General features: G+C 46.4%; 1 long non-coding RNA gene across 3 annotated transcripts in view; it reads right to left on the bottom strand.

The window, feature by feature from the left end:
• Window positions 1-24420, bottom strand: part of LOC144239411 (uncharacterized) — a 146877-nt gene that overhangs the window by 9635 nt on the left and 112822 nt on the right. For all 3 annotated transcript variants that reach the window (XR_013337423.1, XR_013337422.1, XR_013337421.1), the window contains one exon: window positions 19084-19189. This is a non-coding gene — a long non-coding RNA (uncharacterized LOC144239411). The remainder of the gene's footprint in view (window positions 1-19083; window positions 19190-24420) is intronic.

Raw genomic sequence — 24420 nt, 5'->3', positions numbered from 1 at the left:
ACTGTATGTGACGGAAGTGTTATACCATAAACACGGTGAATGGCCAGGGGTTTCTTAGGAGGTTGACTCCCAGGTCAGTGACCAGGCATGGGAAACCCAGCTGGCAAGTACCGGCAGCTGTCAAAGGGTAAAGATAAAGCCAAGTGATTACCAGCCGCCAGGACCAAGCTTTGTGGAGCCCAGGAAGGAGTCTAGCGGATGTCAGAGATGTAGGTCAAAGCCAAAAATACCTGGACAAGTCAAGGAGGGGGAAAGAAGCAAGGACCTGTGTCCCAGGGTTCAAGATCATCTTTCTGCACTCTGGTGGGGTCTGTCCCACTGGAAAAGAGCCACTTTGAAAGGTCCAGCTGTTAGCCTCAGCGTGGAGGAGATGCCCAAGAGTGTCAGCGAAATCTCTCCCAGCCAGGAAGGCTCCCGAGCTCCCTTTTGGGAAAGCAAATCTCCCAAGTTCAGAGTTTGTCTCCCCCTCCTCTGGGCACGGCACCAGTTACAAGAGGAGCCAAGAAACAGAAGCCAAGTCCAAGCTCTGTGGTCTGCTCCCTATGGTTCTGCCAGGCTGGGGGCCCAAGGGAGACAGGGGCCTGGTGCTGCCGTGACCATTTTACCTCCATGGGAAGCAACAACAGAGCCAAATGGAGAGACTCAGGTCCTGGTGACATTAACAGCCCTCTGAACTCAGCTATGCCTAAAGCCGGGGTGACTTTTAGACTCTGCTTGATGGCAAGCCCCTGGGAAAGGTCCCCTGAGCCAACAGATTCTTTTGGTGTTGAAGCCAGTTTGAGCTGGCTTTCTATCCCTTGTAACCACAAAGGGCTTCAATAATAGGTAGAATAATAATACTAATAAGGTTCATAACTATGCACTATTTCCTATATAACAACTCCAGGAGATCAGTGCTGTTATCGTGCCCAATCTGGCATAGAGAAAACAAGGCATGGAAAGATTAAACAAAATTCCCTAATGCCACCCATTCTTAACCTGAGGGACTGGGGCTCAAGTGTCCAGATGTACAGATATCAAGTAAGGAAAGAGACTGAGAGAAAACCCTCAATTCTGCTCATTTATGTGACTAATCTCAGTGAGGAACAAAAAGAGAGGAAATACCTAGGAAAAAAAAAACCAATGTGGCCACCAAAGGTGGTCATTGGTGATCTCAGATCTTAAGAAAATAATGCTTAAAATGTGAAAAGGGGGCACAGACTCAAAGACAATATGCATGAAGGGACTGCCCTTCTGAGGACACCATCGAAGAAGGTTAACACCCAGAATAAGCAGAAGCTTACTAAAAGACCATGATTTCACAAGGGTTTTTTTCTTAAAAAATTTTTTAACATTTATTCATTTTTAAGAGACAGAGCATGAGTGGGGGAGGGCAGAGAGAGGGAGACACAGAATCTGAAGCAGGCTTCAGGCTCTGAGCTGTCAGCACAGAGCTCTACGCAGGACTCGAACCCACAAACAGTCAGATCATGACCTGAGCTGAAGTTGGACACTCAACCGACTGAGCCACCCAGGTGCCCCTCACAAGGGTTTTTGAAACCACTTGAAGAGTGCAAGAAAGGGATAGTGCTGTGCACAGAGAAAGTGCTAAACGTAAAGACTTGACAAAAAAGAGAGCCAACAATTTCAATTTAGCTTCCCACTTTTCTAGTTTTTCAGGGTGGTCTTGAAAAAGATAGAACCCAGGACTGATGAGAAGAAGAGACAGTCCTCAGTTACACTAAGTGAGTCAGTCTTCAGCCCAGGCAAAGAGGAAAGTTCTCAGGTGACCTCAGAGAAGCACAGTGATTAAACACTGGGAAGCAAAAGCCTAAGCAAACTGTCCCTGTCCGTTTTCAAAAACTGTAAAAGGACAGATTGCTTTACGACAATCCCTAGGGGGAATATTCTAGAATTATAGACCACGTGGCTTGCAAACATTTCAAAAAGAATATGAGGGACAACATCGGTTCAAGTTTCCCAAAACAACTAGGGATCTTTTGTGATTAAACAGGTGCGTCTGGAAGCATTGTATACCTAAAGTAATCTCAGCAAAGCAGTTGGTGTCCTGGAGCATCCTTCAATGCCACTGATGGGGCAGGAATCAGAGCAGCAACATGGCCAAGAGTACCAGTGTTGGGGACAGATGCAAATTCTTACCCACCAACTGCTCTCTGCATACCCAAGGCAACTCACTTCCTCTCTTGGAGGTACAATGTCTTTCTTGCCCATACAATGGGTATAAGAACTGAGTCCACCCCCAAAATGCAAAAGATGACCAAATCATGAATGACACAAAGTCATTTCAACTGGATGGAAAAGGAGGCCAGATCATCAGTACAAATTGAATCTGAATTTATGTCAATACAAACACAGAGAATTAAAAATGTAACACAGAAGAATGTGGCATGTAGGGACTATTCTGTCAGCTGCCTATGTGAACATGAGATCCGTCAGGGACTAGCCCAAATGTCCAACAACAGACGCAAAAGAGCTAAGGAAATAGAGTGGCCTGGGAAGCAGAATACAGTACTCAAGGGAAAGAACTAGGTGTCAGTGAGTATAGTCCAGGCACCTGGCCCTATAAATGGAAATTACACGACGAGATGAAAAGCCAAAGACCAATCGACAGCTACTTGAGGGATACTGTTACGTCAAAGTGTTACATTCAAATTTAGAGCAAGTGGTAGAGATGTTTCTCTAAAAGTTGTCCCCTTGCCCCCGGAACAAAAGAAAGTCTGGCAGTTTTAGTTGCCATAGGATTAAGGGCAGTAAAGCTTGTGCGTGCTAAAAGCCAACGTGTACCAGTGGAAGTACAAGGTCCAGGTGCACTCCCTGCAGGGGTCCATCCGGGTATCACGAGTAACAGTCCTATACAAGGGCGTCCAAGTACAGGTGTGATGGAAAGGTCAAGGGTATGGCCACCCCACTCAAGCTTATTCAGGTACTTCTGGATTGACCTTTTGAGAAGAAAATTAACAATAATGTCCAGATAGATGAGAGAGTTAAATGCGGGAAATGAACTCATTGTAAAAGAAAAGGTCAATAAAACATTTATCTGCACCTGGCAGAGATGAAAACTTCCTTTGGGTGAAATTCATGGGACTAGTCACGGAGGAAAATAATTGGCAGATATAAAAATACAAAAATTTCTCAGTCCTAAGTCACCATAACAAAATCCAAAGGTACAAAAATAACTGGGGAACATACATGACACACAGTAGGTGAGTTGCATGAACGTTGAGGTACATGCATGTAAGAAATCAAAAGATGCTCAAACTTGCAAACAACCGGATACACCCAAATAAAAGCAGTAAGCTAACATTTCTCTTTCAAGATGGAATTAAAAAAAAAAAGATAACAATTTATCCAAGGGTCCAGGGACACGGGCAACACATGTAAGTGGGAGTGTAAATTAGACTCTCCTCCTGGTACTCACTGAGTAGTTTACTTAACCTTCCACACCATAAACTGAAGATAATCATAATCCCTGTCTGACGGGGCTGTCAGGGGGACTGGGTGAGATTACTCTACCCCAGAAGTGACACTTCAAGGAATCTTTTCTAATTACAGATAAGCAAGCAGGGTATGGCTAAATAAATCCTGATACATTTATGAGATGGAGTGGTATGCAGACATTAAGTACATTGTAAAAGACTACTTCCCAACGAAAATAGGTGTGATCAGCCTAATACTGTAAAGGGAAATACACACATTAGAAAAACTTTTTAAAATTTTATTTTAGAGGGAGAGAGAGAGAGAGAGAGAGCATACATAGGGAAGTGGGGCAGAGGGAAAGAGAGAGACAGAATCTTGAGCAGAGAGAGAGAGTCCACATGCTGAGTGTGGAGCCTGACACGGGGCTCGATTCTACCACCCTGGGATCGTGACCTGAGCTGAGATCAAGAGTCGGTTGCTCAACCCACTGAGTCACCCAGGTGCCGCTGACACACATAGTATGTTATATACAGAAAAAAGATGGCTAAAATTTTGGTTTGTTTCCTTCTAATGATTATCTCTAAGTGATGGACTTACAGGCAATTTTTTTAAGAAAAAAGCTATAAGGACAAAACAATGTGAAAAATAATATTGAGACTTAGCAAAGTCAAAACCAAGTGAAATATCTTATACTGTGTGCTGAGAATGTCAGTTGGCCTGTTTAGATTGCTGGAAACCTGAATTGCATGAAATAGTTGGAGAAGATGATTATGTACAGCCTGAAGGGGATAAGGTTTTGGGGGCGGTGGGGTTGTGACATCTGTCTGCACAAGTCTGATGGATGTCATATCATGATGTGTCCCGATTTTGCCCTCTGGAATAGCATGTCAGCTGCCTCTCAATGACCATACCGTCTAAAGAAGAAGATTAGCGCTCTAATGTAAGGAACTTGGGGGCCACACTCAGCCCCCCGTAATTCCTCTTGATGATTGTGGGCATCTCAGTCCCAGGAGCAGCAGGCACAGACCTCTTGTGGGGACCCATGTAGAGATCTCCTGCTTTGCATGGGGCTTGGATTTGATAGCTTCTTGTTTTCTCTTTAAGATGGACAGCTGTAGAATGATTAACTGTGGAACAAAGAAAGGGAACAGTGCAACCATCAACAGATGGAGGGCATGGAAGGGGTGGTTTGACATTGACCTCAGGAATATTGTACTTTACATACAAACGTGACATCAGATTCATTTCTGAGACTTCCCATCCTGCTGCTCTGATACCCGCCCTGTAGCAGGGGACAATTAGCCCAGAAATTGCTTTATCACAGTTTAGTGAAATTTAAATAATTTCTCAGTTGACAAGTTAGGTTAAAACGAAGCTAAGCCAATGATGCAGAGCTAACCCCCGGAGTGGAGGCTGTGCATAGGTTTCCACGTGGGAGCCCATTAATCATCGGTGAGGATCACAGGTCACCGGCCACGACGGTCAATGTGACTGGCAAGGTAAATAGCAGAGGCGTGCGAATATGGCACCTGATATCCATTCCTCACCCTGAAGTTTAGGTCCCCAAATTTCTTTGGGAAGCCCCCCTTTAGCAGCACCAGATATACTATTTGAGGGGACTCCCCTTATCCCATATTTCAGAGGTAGGCTCTCATTGGCTTAAGCCAATTAGCTTGCTCCTTTGCCCTGACTTTGGACCCATGGCACCCGAGGGACCATCTGCTGAGCTTCCTGGGAGACAGAAGCCCTCTCTCTTCTGCTGGAGCCTGTGGGAACAGCTTCCCCAAATGGCACAGGACAAGGAATGAAGAGTTAGAAAGAGAGAGAGAGCGCAGTAGAGAGAAAGGGGAGGGACAGCCTCTGGCATCCAGTAATGTGGGGGAGAAGTACAAAACTAAAGTATCAGAGATTCAGGAAACTGCCTTGTCCAAGATCAGAGCCTCTGCCTGATTTTTCAGTGTCCTGGGCCAGTCCATCCCCTTGTTTGTTGAAGCTAGTTGGAGCTGAGTTTTCTCTCATTTGCACCATACACTGCTGGCTGGTACAATACTGAATAGGAAGCTACCATTCTAGTTTAGAAGACTGCATTGCTGTGTCTGTGCCTTTGGCAACCACCAACCAGCAGCTTAGGGAAGATACAATCTGCTTTGACTTTACTGTCAAGATAGTGTTTTCAATATTTTATTCTAAAAACATGACCAGGGGCCCATGGGTGGCTCAGTCAGTTAAGCGTCTGACTTCAGCTCGGGTCATGATCTCACAATTTGTGGGTTCGAGCCCTGTGTCAGACTCTGTGTTGACAGCTCAAAGCCTGGAAGCCTGCTTCGGATTCTGTGTGTCTCCTTCTCTCTCCACCCCTCCCTCACTCGTACTCTGTCTCTCAGAAATAAAAAATAAAAATAAAAATAAAAATCCAACAAAAAAAGAAAAGAAAAGAAAAGAAAGAAACATGACCACTCTAGGAAGGATTTCATTAAATTTTGTCCCCATCTCCTGGTCTGACCCCAGGCAGGGCTGGTCTGAAGATGATGGAGTGAATGAGCCCCCAGGTTCTGGTGCAGCAGGTACCGTCATTTCCTGTTGAGGGGTGTGCACGTGTGTGTGTGTGTGTGTGTGTGTGTGTGTGTGTGTGTGGTGATAATGCACAGAAAGGGATTGGTCAACTGTAAACTATTACAAGCAAAATCAGACATCTGGTGTAAGTTACTGTTTGACAAAAGTTTTCTTTACAGATCTAGTAAAATGATTGTGGTTCAGTTTTACCCAACAGGGCCCAGCACTGAAAACTAAATCACATGAATGGTAAGATTTGATAATGAAGATCAATGAATCTTAAAGCCTTCCCTAGAGCCAAGAGAAAATGCTTTTGTTTCACTAGGGGGGAAGTAGCCCAGGCCCTACCCTAAGATCCCATGGGGTCCAAAGTCCATGGGAATCCTTCTCAGGTCCTGAGGGAGCCAAGATTATTCAGGATACTAGTATGCACGCACTTCTACTCTTCTCCAGGGGATAAAGATCAGCCAAGGACTGTTAAGGGATGAATCATATGTTTCAAGTTAGCATTGTATTTAGCTGCATTTAGCAGAAAACTCCAAAGACAGAAGCATGAAACGCAAGTGTTTACATACTCACAGAAAAGACTTAAAGAGCTTCTTTTCTTCTGTCTTTCTGGTCTACAACCCTAGCTCTGGCATTTACTCTCAATGTCACAAGGAGGCTGTAGGAGTTCCTGCTCTCACATCTATGTCCCAATAAAGGAAGAAGAGAATATCTCTACAATGGAGTCCGTTCCTTTTAACTTACCTTCCTGTAAATCCCATACTTCTATTTGTATCTCATGGGCTAGAAATTAGTCACATGGCTACAGTGAACTACAAAGGAGCCTGGAGTCTTTTAGTTAGTTACCTCCCTGGATAAAATTAGGGTTCTCTTGCTCAGTAAATAGAATAGAAATAAGGTAATGACATAAGAGAGGTTCACTGGTAAATATCGTTCAGAAAAAAAACTGCAAACATGGGTGCACCTGCATTAGAAGCACATGCAATCAAAACTTATTTCTGGGCAATTTTCAATGAGAATTGTCACAGAGGCTGGGCAAGGTGAGAGAATTTACTGTTCACAGGGTCTGGTCTCTGAGACCCCAATTTCTTTTCCCAGAGTGACAGCAGCTTATAACGGGCTGACCTTAGGGCATCAAGGTGTCTAATGGAGAAGTAATTTGGCTTCTTATGTTTGCCTTTCACCTGCCAATTGCCCCCCCCCCTTCCTCCTCCTTTATTTTATTATTTTATTTTTACTGCACGGAGTCACACCGGGAGCTGCAGAGGGAGGGGGCTTTCTTTCTATCATGGGACACAGTGATCAGAACCTTTTAACCTGGTTGAGCAAATGAGCAGTGAGTTGCTGGGCACCAGGTGCCAGATACTTGAGGTCTGTTATTTTAGTTAATCCTCACAACAATCCCATGCAAAAGGTTCTTTCAACATCCTCATGTGAGGCTTGGAGAAGTGAAGTCATTTGACCAGGCTGGCAAGTTTGGCAAGGTAACAGCTGCATGTTGCACTTCCAGGAAAGAAGAACAAAGGTGTAGAAGGTCAAGGAAAGAGCAGGGTGCGGCGCATGGTGTGCACCTGCTGTGACCACCTTTCAGGACCTGATCCTCCTTCTCTGGCACCAGAGAAGCCTTCCACGATCAACTCGAACCATTTTGGTGGGCTGCCTGGTCCAGAGGTGGACAAGTGACCCAGAACCACTAACTAGCACATCCCGTGTCCCAGTTCCAATGTCCAGGAGGGCAGATGGTCCAGTCATGCCAGTACCACGTCTGTCACCTGGGCTACTGAGAAGATGGTCTTTGAGCTAAGCTGCTGGCAGCCAGCTCACAGCCACCTCTAGTGGCTTGAGAGTCCCCCCTCAAGAGACACAGGGTGATTGAGATCCAGTCCTTTGATGTCAGAGTTAAGCCAGTACTGAACTTTTCAGGCTTTGACCAATGAATTTCTTTCTCAGCTACTCTAAGTTAGGCTCTTTCCCTTCCAGCCCAGATGTCTGAGCTTTTCTGCAGGGCAGGCAGCATGAATGCTCCCCTTCGAACCACTGGGGAGCTGTCTGCAAGAGAAGGCGATGGAGGAGGGTGGAAATAAGATAGAATGAGAAGCGAAGCAAACAGAAAAGGTTGTGTTGTCTAAAGTAAGGAGCATTTTTCTCTGTATTTTAAGCCATAGATAAAAAGGAAAGCTTTGGGGGATGATTTCTGGCCTGGGGCTCTGAGCCTCTGCATTTTGCTCATTAAAAAACATCTCTGCTCCTCAGAGTGGAAAGCCCAGAGGAGAAGCAAGTGCGAGCAAGGCCTCTGTGAGAGGAGAAAGGATGCATTTCAGATCAGTGGGGAAGCATGGCTCACTCAAGAAACAGTATTGGGATGACAGAATGGGGGAACCATCCCCCCCCAAAAAAAGGTGAATCTATAATGATCTATCCAAACAAAATCCACATAGATCAACTTTTGAAATATAAAACAAAAATGAAACCATCAATTTTTAAAAACTTTTTAAAAAATGTTTATTTTTTAGAGAAAGAGCAGGCAAGCAGGGGAGGGGCAGAGAGAGAGAGATAGGGGAAGATAGAAGATATGAAGCGGTCTCTGTGCTGACAGCAGACAGCCCAATGCGAGGCTCAAACTCATAAACTGTGAGATCATGACCTGAGCTGAAGTCGGACACTCAACCGACTGAGGCACCCAGCGCCCCGAAACTATCCGAGTTCTAAAAGAAAATAATAACTTTTACCTTTTCACATCAGAAGGAGAAATGCCTTATTAGCACAGAAACAAAGTATAAAACCCCAAAACAGAATGAATTGATGAAAATGACTATATAAAAATCTAGTTTTCTCTCTATGGCCAACCCTAACATAAACAAACACAAAAGGCAAATGTCAAACTGGGAAAAACTATTTTGATTAACATCACAAAGTGCAACTATCCCTAATATATAAAGACTCAGACATCAATAAAAGGCCAACAAATAGAAAAATGGGCAAAGGACGTGAATTGGCAAGTTGTAGGAATGGGCAGAGAAAGGGCCCCGAAACATTTGAAGACATGCTCAGCCTCATTAGGGAGAAGAAAAATACACTGACACCAAGATACCATTGGTCATTGTTCAGGCTGTCACATTTTGATCACACACCATGTTCAAACACACGTTTGGAAACAGGAGCCCCAATGCATCCTGGTTGTCTGTGAAATAGTGGTTTTGGGGAGGGCAGTTTGGCGATATCTATCCAAACTACAAACGCACTTCTCCCTTTCCTGGGAACTCTGGTCTCGGAGAATTCATCTATGCACGCTCTCACAGGTGTGTGCACCATGTGCACACATAAGGCTACTCAGGAAGCATTGTCTGTGTTTGCCAAAGACTGGACCCAACCCAAATGTCTAACATTCTACAACTGGTTAAATGCACTAGGACAGAGACAAACCGTAGGCACAGCTCATTTAGGTAGCAAGTAGTCTGGAAAAGATCCCTAGGGACCTGGTAATGGTGGTAGCCTCTGGGGAAGGAATCCGGGGGTCCTGAGCGGGAGGGGCCACAGGGCCTCTCTTCTTTACACACTGGCTTAAACTCTTTACATTTTGTCCCGTGTTCAAGGATGATCTATTAAAACTACTTTCTAAACTTGGAAAAGTAAGGTACCCATTTTCTTCTAGCATCCCAGGGTCTACCAGATACAGCAGGTGCATGCCTAGGTGAATGCCATTTCCCGCCCCTGCCCCCAGCCCCATCTCCTGGCTGGCTCACCTCTACTTGGCCTGGAGTCTGACTTGTGAAGACAGTGGGGTGGGCTGGGGGCCCCGCTGGCCCAGCTGTCTGTGATGTGGAGGTACCATCCACACGCACCTGTACTATCACTGCCTTGCACCTGATCTCAGCCACTCCTCTGCCCTGAAGTTTTTATCCCATTGTGTATTAATTAGTGCACTTTGTAATATATTTTGTAGCTTCTCAATATCCTTTTGGAGGTAGGCAGAGGAGAACACGTTTAAAATTTTTTTAAAAATTTTACATTTATTTATTTTTGAGAGACAGATTGAAACAGAGCATGAGCAGGAGAAAGGCAGAGAGAGAGGGAGACACAGAATCTGAAACAGGCTCCAGGCTGTGAGCTGCCAGCACAGAGCCCGATGTGGGGCTGGAACCCAGGAACCACGAGATCATGACCTGAGCCGAAGGCCGACACCTAACTGACTGAGCCACCCAAGCAGCCCTAAATTTTAAATAACTAAAAACTTTGCAGTTGCTGGTGTCCCTTAGGTACTTGGACGTGTCACCGATGATGAGTACATACATGCCCAGGGTACCTCTTCTGGGCAGGTTTCAAATAAAACTCCAGAGGTGCCTGGGTGGCTAAGTCAGTGAAGCATCTGACTTAGGCTCAGGTCATGATCTCACAGTTTGTGAGTTCGAGCCCCGTGTTGGGCTCTGTGCTGACAGCTCGGAGCCTGGAGCCTGCTTCAGATTCTGTGTCTCTGTGTCTCTCTCTGCCCCCACTTGCACTCTGTCTCTCTCTTTCTCAAAAATAGATAAACTTGAAAAATAAAATAAAACTCCATTCTTCTCCCTTCTTGCCCCCCCCCCCACAGTTAAAAACAAGCTCTCCTGACACTGGACCCTGAGAAGGGGGGGCGTCCATCATGGGGTCCCCCTGCTCCTGCCAGGGACACAGCGTTGTGACTTAGCACTCTGTCATGGCATCACCACACTCGTTTCTGGCCTCAGAGTCCTATCTTTCGAATCGCAGCAGTTGTGGGCGACACCCTGGTGCCAAGCCCCTGGTATGCTCGGCCTTGGCACTAGGCTGCTGCGTTCCTGGGCCGGGGCCTCGATCATGTGGCAGAGGGTGCTGGCAGGAGGAGGCGCCCAGCTGTCACTCTGTGATGGGCCGGTGTCATCTTGGCACCGAAGGGCCTGGCCAGCCGCCGGGGGATGTCTGGAGTGAGCTCTCTGGCGGATGGTGCTCCTGGCCTCCCTGGAAGGTGTGTGTCTTGCAAGGCCCTCCCCTGGGCCCGACAAGAGGCGGCTGTCAGGTGAGTGCGAGCGCAGGTGACCTGAGCGGAGACTGGTACTCCTACAAGCCACCAGGCAGAGACCACTTTGAGCTAACATCAGGCTGAGTGACAGGCCCGGAGCAACCCCCTGTGGATGGGCCTCCCCGTGCATGTGCGTGCGTGCGTGCGTGCTTGCGTGTGATGGTGTGTGTGTGCACGTGTGTGCCCCAGGACCGCACAGACACCGGACACACACAGGCATCCCCCCAGAGTCACGCACGTCTGCTCTGTGGTCTGACTAGAATCGCCTTCCCAAACTGGCCCACGTATCGGACTTTTTACACAAAGAAAGGGCCAGAGGAATTGGCCCCCTGCCCCGCGGGATGGGAACATCTAGGTTCGGGGCAGCCGGGGCTCTTTCCCTGGGCAGAGACGTGGCCTGGAGAGATGGACCGCTGGCCCATCAGGAGACAGGGAAACAAATTGTTTCCTGCGTCTTTGATGTGGGGCCCCTGACGGGTGCAGCCTGGACATGGTTTTGTGCCTCCTCCCTTGGCTCAGGAGGAAAGAATTCTCTAGGCCCGTGTGGGGCATAAGCTCGGCTGCCAGCATGAGGAAAGGGAAAGATGAGGGAGGATTTTCTGCAAGGAAGAAGGAGAGACAGAGACAGAGGAGGAGGGAGGGATTATACACATAGACAGGAGGGGTGGGATTTTGGAGAGGCCGGGAGGGAACGGTGTGCAAGCCCACACCTGACTTTCTCTTACGAAATCACTTGCACGCAATGGGTGGGACTGAGCCCCAGCCCCACTGCCCAGGGCTGCTCTGTGTCTGGATCTTAGACTCTCCAGCAATCATTTCTGGGCAGCCTCAAGGAGCCGGTCAAAGTGGTCCCCTCCTGATGCTTTTGGTGGGTCCGGACAACCTCTGTCACTCGCTAAGTCCCTAGGGACATCAGGGAAATGGCCTCCTTTCCTGGGCCTCACCCCTCCCACCCATGCAAAAGGCATCTTGGACACTAACTGATGAGCGGGCTATTAAAGTATTTATCGGGGGGGGGGGTGGCGGGGGACTGGGCAGGAAGAAGAATCTGGAAGCAGAAGCCAGAGTGTGTTTATTAAATGTGAAAACGTATGGTGGCGCAGAGAGGATTTTTTCCCGAAAAGCCAGAATATCGCCACAGTCATACTGCCAGACGCTGCCCTCCCAGAACACGCATGCAGGTGGGAAGGGTGTCTGCAACCAGCAGAAAGGGGGTCAGTGAGCACCCGACCGGCACGTCTCCAGGAAGGCACGTGCATGGTGGCTCATGTGGACATGTGTGTGTCTGTGTGTTGGGGGTGAATGCGTGCCCGGAAGGAGCCCTGAGCAGTGCATGGAAAGTAAAAGTAGTGAACACTCTGCTTAAGCAATTGTTTTTCTCCTGGAGGCTAAAATTCACGGGCAGTTAGCCAACAGCCACATTAGGATAAGAAATGTAATCTGTTTATAATAAGTTTGCAAACGCATCTCATTGGTGCAGCGAGTGTGCAGTGCGCCATGACCTGCCGTGACGCCGGCCTTGGCTTGGGGTCCGTGGCGAGCACACCGGAGCTAATAGGCTCGTGTTTGCAAAGCCCAGCCTAACCGCTCGCCTCCTTTCTCAATCATCCACTTCCCTCTGGGGTGGAGAAACACGTTCCCAGAGAGGCAGCTGGAGTGTCTGACAGCCAACCGACACTACTGGCCCTGCCTTTGCCTGAGCCACCAGCGCTGCCAAAGCAAAGACTGGAAAGGACCTCTCCAGGTCGGAAGGCACTTGGTCCCACCGTCGCAGGGAGCCCAGGTCCTTGCAAATAGTCTCCCATGAGGTTCTGGGCTCTGCTAGGTCTCTCCCCACTTCCTGACAAGCTCTGGGCCACCCCAGCTGTGTAGCCCGTGTCATCCTTCAGTCATCTGAAGTTTCTGGGTCATAGTGCCTGCCACTTTTCAGAGCAACAGCCAATAAATCAACAGCTATTTGCCATTTCTGGTAGCCTGGCACAGCCTTGGCATTTTAGGTACAGTCCTCACTCTACCCACTGGGAAGCTTCAAAGGAGATACCTTGCCCCAACTCCTGCCATCAGTGGGATTTGTGTGGAGTCGGGATTTGAACCCAGGTTTCTCCAATTCTGGAATCCCAGCTCCTTCCAGGGAGAAACGCCACCATTCTCTCCACAGGTATCTCCTGGAACAGTGCAGGTCTGCTGTTAACCCACTCCTTTCCTGGAAACATTCTCTAGCTTTTTTTCTAGGTCCTTCCTTCTGACCTCTGTGAGCTCATTTCCCCAAAGAGCACTCATGCCCTCCAACCAGAATTCCATAAACAAGAAAACGGTGGCTAAAAAGCAAGGGGATTCCAATCACACAGACCCGGCTGAGAATTCTGCTTTAGACTCACACTGACCTTGGTCAAGTTATTCAGTTTCCTTGCTTCGAGTTCCCTGTCTGTAAGAACAGAGGGCACCGAACCACACGGCGGGGGTGACAGTTACATGAGATAAAACCTAAACAGTTCCCCAGCCAGTGTTTGCACAGCTCTGCTTGAGGGCGTGTGTGGTGGCAAATGTGGTAAGGTGAGGAGGACATGTGGGCACACGGACATCTGGTCCCACCCAAGTGTTACTCCTTCCCCGTCTTCTGACTTCTCCCACCCCAGCAGGGAGCTCAGACTTTCATCTGCAGAGTTAACAAGCTTCCCTACACTGTCATCACAGGGGGCGGGTGGGGCACCTGGAATTTCACCCCCGCCTGGCAGAGACCAGGCTCTCTTCTCTCCCTTTTCCCCACTGGCGTCATATCAGAGGAAGCTCTCTCCACCTTCAGCAGTAACCAAGCCATGGGGGGTGGATATCAACGGGACACTCTGACCCTCTATTTGAGGGAGCTAACCGTGGAGGCCCTGTGGGAGCCAGAACTTCTATCTCCATCCAGCAGTGAGGTAGAGACCTCTTCCAGCTTTTACTTCTGTGTCAACAGATGCCAAGTAGGGAACATGGACTTCCACCTCCACCTGTCAGGAACAACGCAGCTCACTGTCACCCATCACTTTTCCTACTGGGGCAGTGCCCGAGGAAGCCATTTAATGCAGTTGATTAAACTAATATCCGGTGTCTCATAACATGATATTCAAGATGTCAAGTTTCAATAGAAAATCGCACATCGTACCAAGAATCGGGATGATCTCAGATTGAAAGAAAACAAGCAATAAATGCTAATCGCAAGATGACAGAGATGTTAGAATTATCTGACACACATTTTAAAGCTACCACCCTAAAAATGCTTCAGAGAACAATGACTAATACTCTTGAAACAAATAAACAATTAGGAAGTCCCAGGCAAGAAGGTTAAAATATAAAGGAGAACCAAATGGAAGTTTTAGAACTGAAGAATACAGGAACCAAAACAACAATAATAAAACCCGAATCAAGGGAGGCACTCACCAGCAGAATCAAAGGGACACAGTGAACTGGAAGAGAGGACACTGTTACATATCCATTCTGAACAACAGAGAGAAGAAAATGGGCTGGAAAAAAAGGGAACAGAGCTTCAGGGATATGTAGTGCTATAACAAAAGATCTAACTTCTGTGACGTTGGAGTTCTGGGAGGAGAAGAAAAGAGGGCAGAACTGATAAAGTGCTCAATTAAGTAATGGCTTAAAATTTTCCTACAAAGCTACAGATATAAGAAGCCAAGCAAATCTCAAACAGGATAAACCCAAAGAAATCCATGTGAAGGCACATCATACTCAAACTTCTGAAAAACAAAGAGAAATATGTATATATTGGAAACAGAAAGAAATGACACTCCACCTAAAGGGGAAAAAGTTTTGACTGATGGATAATTGTTATTAGAAACAAACCATGGAGGCCAGAGTATTGAAGAAGTGTTGAAAGAAAAGAAGGGCCAGCTCAAAAATCCTATCTCCAGCTGAAAGGTCCTCTCTAGTGGAAAGATCCTTCAGGAATTGAAAGGGAAATCAAAGCAGTCTCAGAAAACTAAGAATATTTGTCACCAGCAGACATATGGAATAAGAATGGCTAAAAGAATGTTTCTGAACAAAAGGGAAACAATACAAGAAAGACTATTGGAACATCAGTAAGGAAGAAAGAACATAATAAGCACAAATATTGGTAATATTGGTCATTACAAGAGACTTTCATTTTCCTCTTGAGTTTTCAAGATTAGGTTGATGATTCAGGTAAAAACTAACACTGTCTAATGTGATTCTAAATGTATGTAGTAGAAATACTTGAGACAATGAGCTATGTTATAAACAGAGACGGTAAAGGGACGTAAAGAAAGGTGAATGTTCCACACTTCACTCAAACTTGGAAAATGATGACACTAGTAAACTGTGGTATGTCTCACACGATGCAAAAAAAAAAAAAAAAAAAATCATCTGATAAAATCCAACAAATATTCCTGATAAAAACTCTTAGCAAATGAAGAATTGATGGGAACTTCCTCAACCTGATAAAGAACATTCACTAAACTTACCACGGACATCATTCTTCTTCTTTTTTTTTTTTTTTTTCCTGTAGTCTCCATGCCCAACATGGGGCTTGAACTCACAATCTAGAGAACTAGAGATCAATAGTCAGATGCTCTACTGAATAAGCCAGCCAGGTGCCCCTATAGTTACATCATTCTCAATGATGAAAGACTGAACACCTTCCCTCCCGAGATCAGAAATTCTCACAGACTTTATTCCACATTGACCTGTAGATTCTATCCAGTGTAGTATGGCAAGAAATAGAAACCCAGAGATCCAGGTTGGAAATAGAAAAGGAAAGTTGTTTTTATTGGAAGATGACACAAGAATCAACCTAGAAAGGGGCGCCTGGGTGGCTTAGTCGGTTAAGCGTCCGACTTTCGCTTAGGTGATGATCTCGCGGTTCGTGGGTTCGAGCCCCGCGTCGGGCTCTGTGCTGACTGCCAGCTCAGAGCCTGGAGCCTGTTTCAGTCTGTGACTCCCTCTCTCTCTGACCCTCCTCTGCTCGTGCTGTCTCTCTCTCTCTCCTTGAAATAAAAAAAAAAAAAAAGAATCAACCTAGAAAATCCTATAGAACTAAAAAGCCACTAGAACTAAAAAGGTGACTTTAGTAAAGATACAGGATACAGGATTAATTCACAATAATCACTTGTATTTCGTATTTGCAGGGAACCATTGGAAAATGAAAATTTTAAAGTACTTAGAGTGAAAATGACAAAAGGTGGACAGGATCTACACATTAAAATTATAAAACATTGCTGACAGAAATGAAAGGGAATCGAAATAGGTAGAGAGATACTGTGTTCATGGGTCAGAAGGCTCAATATGTTTAAAGTACACATTTCCACCAAATTGATGTATAAAGTCAATGCAATTCTGGGCAAAATCTCAGCAAACTTGTAGAAATTGACAAACTTCTTCTAAAACTCATATGGAAATGCAAAGGACTTAGATAGTCAAAACAACTTTGCAAAGGAGGAACAAAGTTGGAGAACTAACACTGTGTGATTTCAAGACTTATTTTATTATAAAGTGACAATAATCAGGACAGTGGAGTGACGGTAAGTACCAACATCAGTGGAACTTCAGAATCAAGACAAAACAGACCTGCTCATGTATGAATGACTGATTTTTGCCAAAGTGCTAACAGGGCGGGAAGGGAGACATGATAGTCTTTTCAACAAACGCTAGAGGAAACAAGCAAAACCATAGGCAAAAACATGAACTTCAATCCACACCTCATACCACTGACAAAAATTAACTCAAAGAATGGGTCATCACAGGTTGAAATATCCACAGCTTCCAGAGGAAACTAGAAAAAAAAAATCTTTGAGACCTTGGGTTAGGAAAAGATTTCTTAGATACAACAAAAGCATAACACATAAAAGAAAAAAAAATGGATATAGGAGACGCCTTCAAAATTAAAGAAACAAAAGTCATTGTTAAGAAAATGAAAAGATAAGCTACCATCTGGGAGAAAGCATGCCCAAAATCATATATTTAATAAGGGGCTTGTATTCATTATATATAAAGAGCTCCCAAAACTCAATAATAAGAAATCAAACAACCCAATTAAGAAACGGACAAAATATTTAAACAGACATATCACCAAAGACCTACAAATTATAAACAAGTAAATGAAAAGGTGCTCATCGTTATTAGCCATTAGAGAGATGCAAATTAATAGCAGGAGCTATCACTCTGCAACTATTAGGATGACTATAATATAAAAGACTGACCATAACGGGCATTATGAGGGTGTGGAGGAATGGGAACTCTCACGCAAGGCTAATGGGTTTGCAGAAATGGATGGGGCTGTCATCAACGGAATCTTGCCAAACCCCATTCAAGGAATTGCGGCTTAATTTCTTCCCTGCCCAATTTGCTTTGCACAGAGCCACTGTAAAGCCAGCTTTCCAAGGTCACACAAGGTCACCTGCAGCAGAAGCAAGGTTTTCCCTTCAAGCAAACTGGGGTGGATCTTGCTGTTTTTGTTTTTTTTTTTAACCTGAGGCACCAGAGTGTGAATTAGTATGGTGGGTTCAAGATCCCCAAGCCCTCTTTTGGTTTACTTCTTGATGATTTCAGGTGTCTTGAAAGGTGACACAGAAGGAGAGGAAGGCAGAAGGCACCATGGCTCTTAGCAAGCTCTCAGTAGACAATTTTTTGAGGGTTGAATTCAACTCTGGGTGTGAGTCAGCTGCTGAGCGAGTGCGTTTCTGTCTGCATGTGTCTCTCTGCCTTTGCAGTCAGAGGAAGGGCCCTGGCTCAGGCCAGGAAGAATCTGCTCTAAGCTGATAAAGCCGAAGCCAGGAACCCCGTGGTTTTTCTGTCTTTGGAAGTTCTCCCCGCGAGGCCTGGGAGGAGAGGACACTCTCTAGGAGGAGGTACTTTCCCCGCAAAGCATCGGTCTGAATATGGCCCCGGGGAGCAGTTTGCACACATCCGGACTGTGAGACCCTGCGCACCCAGCCAGGGCTGGGTGCTCCATTTCAGGGGCTCTGGACCTGGTTTTCTCTCTTAAATGTGTGAACCCTGAAGTTCCGTGCCGCCTCTTGCCTTCTGGGGATGGAGGTGGGAGGGAGGCAGCCTCGGGCTGGGGTGAGAGAGAGACCTGTGTCCTGTCCGTGTTAGACCGCTCCTAGACAGGGGCACGCAGCGTCCGGTGACCATGGCCAGAGGGCCCCCCGATCCTGACAAAGCCAGCTAGCTCGCTCCGCTTTTGCTGCCTTTTACTTTTTTCTAAAACAATTCTGGGGAGTTTCAATATTCCCAAATGGCCAGGGAAACTCTCTAGAGCTCAGCCCCAATCAGTCAATGCGGAGAAGACTTTCATCGGATTGTTTTTGTTTTTGTTTTAACCCATTGTTGGTGTGTAAATGGAGCCGTCAATCTAGAAGCCCCCCAGGAGCCCGGGGCATGAGTCTGCAGAGCTGGGTATTTTTAGTCTGCTCTCTCCCAGATTCCAGCTGGTGGACCCCAGTCAGGCTCCTGTGAGGCTCCTGGTGCAAGTGGTTTTGCCGAAACTGATGCAACCGCAAGGTGGGCTTAGCTCATGCATCTCACAGAGCTGTAGCCCTAGAAGCTCAGAGACATGCAGATAATACACAGAAACTCTGTCCAATTTCACCTTAAAATTTAAAAAAAGACCTCTCAACAGGTTCAGACGCCCCTGTGTGTGTGTGTGTGTGTGTGTGTGTGTGTGTGTGAATCCAACTAGTAAAAATTAAAATCATCACATCGCTTCACAGGATGGCAGCACTATGTTGCTTTTCTTTGGCAACGGTCCACAATTGAGCTACTGATTAAAATATACCCTATGAAGTACATGTGTTTCTATGGAATGTCTCCCTGAGTATTTGCTGACTTGCCTCTGAATTACACGCCTGGTGAAGCGGACCCTGGCCGCAGGGAATCGCTTCTCCTTCATGCAGGTGCTCTCTGCACCCCTCTCTCAGGCTGGGATCTGGGCTGCTCTGGGCTTTGTCTTTTGTTCTGTCCCGTGAGCCCCGCACAGGACATAGAACAAGGAGGCTGTCGTTCACATCCACCGGGGGCCCCTTCCTGGTCATCTGTCAGTGGGACAATAACTGTGGTCTTACCCTCCTGAGTCTCCTCTCCAGATCCAGTTCATAAAGGACGGGAGAGCTGCTGGAGGCTGCATGCTTCAGCCACGTCCTTTCGCTTTCTGCTCCTTGCTTTGCACATCTGTGAGATAAGGAAAAGGTACACATTTAGCAGCAATGATTCAGTTATTTTACTCTGCAGAAAAAGACCCACTGTTACAAAACAGAATTAACACTCGTTAATTCTGGGGTGTGGTTACTCAGGTGTTTGTTATATCCCTCTTGGTATTTTTCTGTATTTTCCAAAGTCTCTTGCCCCAATAGAGTAAGAGGGAAGACAATTTTTTTAACTTTTTTTTTTTTTAATTTCTGAGAGAGAAAGAGACAGCATGAGCAGGGGAGGGTAAGAGAGAGAAGGAGTTACAGAATCCGAAGCAGGCTCCAGGCCTTGAGCTAGCTGTCAGCACAGAGCCCGAGGGGGGGCTCGAACCCACGAACATTGAGATCATGACCTGAGCTGAAGACAGATGCTTAACTGACTGAGCCACCGAGGCGCCCTGAGGAAAGACAAATTTTAAAAGGATTTGTATGAAATCTGGTCTCTGGTTCAGAGATGGATGCTCTCTGGTTCTGTGTACAGGAAAATGCTCAGTAAACCCCAGAGTCCTGAGACTGTAAGGAGAGGTATTAATATTATTTGTCACGTTTCTGTTCTGCACTGCTCTAGGAATTTACTGATAGCCAGCACTAGGCTTCACCCCTACCCACGCTCTCCGCTGTGCAAGGCAGCCAGCCGTTCGCTCACTAAGCTGTTAACCTTTCTGGTGGGATAGGAGTTTTCTAGTTCAAGGCATGTGAGTCCAGAATGATGTCACTTAGAATGTTCTGATTCAGTTCCATCCAAAGCCGCCCCCCACCCCGCACCTGCAACCCCGACCTACACCAAACAGAACCATATACCTGTATGAACACTCCTATCTCCTGTCATCAAACATTTTCCCTTGTATAATAAAATCCCAACTTTGGGGGCTTTAGCAAAAACACATTGCCGGAGAAAACGCACAGTGACATCTCTGCTCCTCTAACTTAAAAACAGCCAAACTAAAATAAGTAACAACAACAACAAAAAGTTGTTTCCCACACATTTGCCCTGCTCTTACCACCAGTCTTCAGCCTGAAATAATTTCATGCTTGAGTTATTAACTTATGAAAATAGGCACAAAAGGGGAAAAATGCGAACAGATCCTCAGCTATATTATTAGTCATTGCTACAGCTGAGTGCATTCCGGCACAAAGGCGTGTTATTCTGCCTGAGTACCTCAGTTTTGAACAAAATGTAACTCACTAATGGGTTATGCCTCATATACCTTCTTATAATCATTAGGTTGCCATTCTCTGTAATTTATCCTGTTTTTCATTAAGAGTATGCTCATTAGACAGGCGTGCGCTCGAGTGCTCATGTATGTGTGTGTGCATGGGCATGTGTGTGCACGCGTGTGCACACACACACATACACACATGCACGCACAAATCCCCTTTTGTCTGTGACTGAAAAGAAAGGTCATGGGCTGAGCTGTCAGTCATTTAAGGAAACCACTGTGTTGATAAATGCTAATTATCACTGATTAAGATAATTGATAATTATCATTGATTATAGTGTTTGGAAATCAGGGTTGCGAATGGACGTGAAATGCAGATTCTGAAAAACTGGCGAATTGGGGATAAGAATATGAGTAAAGGAAGGGACTCCACAGAAGCATTCTGGAGAAGATGAGATAGAGTGGAGGAGTCTGATCTGCCTCGCCTTGGTCTCTATTTGTCAGGGACAGTGCTGGTCTGAACTCTTCCCGGACTGCCCTCACTTGCTGAGTATTCTCAGGTCTTCTGGATGAGCGACATGATTCCAGGCAGTAGCCCCTTTTTTGGAGGTTTGGGGCTTGCGCTCAGAGATGTAGCCCCAAACCTAGTCTGAGTCAAGTGAAAAAGCCAAGTTTGGACCTACTGATTTTTGCTTCTGTGAAGTCCAGAACTGGTTATAGAAATCAAGGCCTTTGAGTGTTAACTTCCGGATAGACACAAATACAACAAAAATAGCAGGCAAGAAAATAATCAGGAGAAAGAAAAACGGAAGGGAAATAGGAGAAGCTTGGCGAAGATCAAGGTCTTCACAAACAAGTGTGGATCATCAGAGCCGTCTCCTAAACTGACCAGAGGTCTGCAAGGGGCTGAAGAGCCTGGAAACAGGGCTCCCCACCCCCCACCAATTCTCAGCCAATAAGAGAAGCCCCGGGCATCTTCCCCCTTGAGTAGGACAATGGGATTCTGATTCTCCACCTGACACTTGCCTAGCCAGGAGGGACACTACTTGGGAACCAAGTGTGGTCCTTTAACCTCCCTGAAGTGTTAACGAACGCTTTGATTTTGTTCCTTCCTCCCCATTAAGACAAATGTGGTTCCACTTTGCCCTGAAAAAAAATCTGATCTCACCTCCCAAGCCAGTTTCTCATCTTCTTGGTCCTGTGAGCCAAGCTCTGCAAGGGGGTCCCCTCCTGTCAGGTGACAGAGATGCCCACCTTGCCAAAGATGACCCTGGCAGGGCTCTGTCTCGGGGGTCAGCACCCCACACTGCAACCAGAGCCCAGGATGCATCACTGTGGGTTTCCCGCTCATGTAAAAGCACAGAGGGGCTTGTGGTAACTCTCAGCCCAGAGTGTCCTGTTAGATGCCAGGCAACACAGGCGCGATGACGTTCCCAGACGCTATGCTTTGTGGGGGCAGTTGGGCTGGACAGAACTCCAGGAAGAAAGAGCCCCCACCCCCACCCCCAGCAAAGATCTGGAATCTTGAGAGGTTATGAAGCCATCTTTGCCCTTGCCCTTCTTTTACTGGTGACACACCGGGGCAAAGAGGTGGCGGAGCTGGACCTAGAAATGATGTTGCTTCTCTCAGCTGGCACTGAATCCCTGAGGCTCATCTGCTGAAACATCCCCCACGCTGTGCCAGTCACAGGGGAAACATAGGCCACTGCCGCAGAGCTCTGCTCCAGAGACGCACTGTGCCTGGTGGGGGGTGGGGGTGGGCGCCCGGTAACCTACATGGATAATTTCTCAGAGGAGAGGAGACATTCTTTTNGATGAACTCTGTCAGGTGGGAAATGGGAAGGTGGATAGAAAAGTGGTTGTTGTTGTTTGATAGAGAGAGAGAATGTGCTAGTGACTGGGGAGATGGGCAGGGGTGGGGAAGGGGGGGGAGAGAGAATCCGAAGTAGGCCCCACGCTCAGCACAGAGACCGACATAGGGCTCGATCTCACGACCCCGGGATCATGACTTGAGCCCAAATCAGGAATCAGACACACAACTGCCTGAGCCACCCAGGCGCCCTGAGAAAAATGTTCCTGAGAACAGAAATTCAAACCTGGGAAAGCATCCCCCATCTTATCTCTTTCTTAGACATAAACTCTACAACCCACAGGCCCAGAGTCCTGTTACATGTGCGTTATTTCCTTGGATCCTCACAGACCTCTGTCTGTGAGAGCAGCATCTGAATTAGACCCTCTCCCCCAATTTTTATTTTTACCATCTTTATCACTTTAAGTGTTTAGTTCAGGAGTTACTAAGCACACGAACATTGTTTTACAATAGATCTTAGATCTTTTTCGCCTTGCAAAACTGAAACTCTACCCATTAAACAGTAACTCCCTGTTCTCCTTCCGTGCGGCCCCTGAGAACCACCAGTCTGCTTTCTGTCTCTGTGACTTTGATGACTCGAAGTACCCCACATACACGGGATCACACAGGATTTGCCCTTCTGTGATGAGCTAACTTCACCCAGCATGACGTCTTCCAGTTTCATATATCTTGTCACATGTGACAGGTTTTCCTTCCTTTTTAAGCTGGAGAATATTCCATTGTATGTATACACCACCTTTCGCTTACACAGCCGTGTGCTGAAGGACCCTTGGGTTGTTTCCACCTCTCAGCTCTTGTGAATAATGCTACAATGAACGTGCGTGTGCAAATATCCCTTTGAGATCTTGCTTTCAATTCTTTTGGCAATATACCGGAAGAGGAATTGCTGGATCATATGGGCGTTCTATTTTTAAGTTTTTGAGGAACCTCCATACTGTTTTTCACAGCAACTGAACCATTTCACGTTCCCACCCGCAATGTGGGAGGGTTCCAATTTCTCCACATCCTCACCAACACTTGTTATTTTCTGTTGAGATATATATATATATACACACATACATATATGCCCCCTGAGTGGGTATGAGGTGGTATCTTCTTGTAGTTCCCATTTGCATTTCCCTAATGCTTAGTGACATTGACTTTCCTTTCATATGCTTGTTAGCCATTTGTACATCATCTTTGAAGAGACATCTATCCAAATCCTTTGCTTTTATTTTTTTAAGTTTATTTATTTATTTATTGTTTAATGTTTATTGATTCCTGAGAGAGAGGCAGAGCATGAGTGAGGGAGGGGCAGAGAGACAGGGAGACAGAATCCAATGCAGGCTCCAGGCTCTAAGCTGTCAGCACAGAGCCCGACGCGGGGCCCGAACTCAGGAACCACGAGATCACGGCCTGAGCCGAAATCAAGAGTCAGATGCTTAACTGACTGGGCCACCCAGGCACCCCTCATTTGCCTTTTCCAAAATCAGATTATTGTGTTGTTGAGTTGTAGGAGTTCTTTAATATCCCCTTCTTTTTTTGTTTTGTTTTTAGCTGAAAAAACTGAAGGCTCAATGAGGTGGGTAACTAACTTGGCTTGAGTGTGCTGCGTGTGTCCCCAGCAGCGGGGAAGGGGGGCCCCAGGCAGCAGCCAGAGCGAGCCATGGGTCCAGCCTCCCGGCCACACAGCCTCGCAGCCAACACTGCCCGGCAAAAGCACACGCTGTGTCCACAGCCTCGTGTGCCCAATTGCTGTTTGGAAACCAGTGGCAGACACAGGTTGCAGAGAACTCAGAAGCGTGTCATAACCACTTTAACGACAAGTCTCCTCTCTCGCTTTCCCCTCCTCTGAGGAAGGGCAGAGAGAAAAGGCTGTTCATGGAAAAATACATTTAAATGGATCAGTACCCTGATGGGCAACCCTTTGCACATCTGTTCTTAACAGGTTTCAGCTGAAACTACTGAAAATATACATAGATCTGTTTATGTGGAACCCGTTAAATCTGATAAGATTACAGTTTGGAGGGTAACTCTGGATTTGGTGGGGGGGGGAAGAAAAAACCCTCCACGCTTTGTCTCCACACACGCTCCTAATGTTTTACCACAGATGTTGTTGAGGGAATCGGATTTGCTGCAAATTAAAAAGATCTAAATTATTTGAGATTAGTTACAAACAAACTCAAGATGTCCCGACGGCCTTTC

Source organism: Crocuta crocuta, unplaced genomic scaffold (genome assembly GCF_008692635.1).
Source record: "Crocuta crocuta isolate KB4526 unplaced genomic scaffold, BGI_CrCroc_1.0 scaffold67, whole genome shotgun sequence".
Lineage (NCBI taxonomy): Eukaryota > Metazoa > Chordata > Mammalia > Carnivora > Hyaenidae > Crocuta > Crocuta crocuta.
The sequence above is the reverse complement of the archived record's forward strand: the minus strand, read 5'-3'. Positions and strand labels throughout refer to the sequence as shown.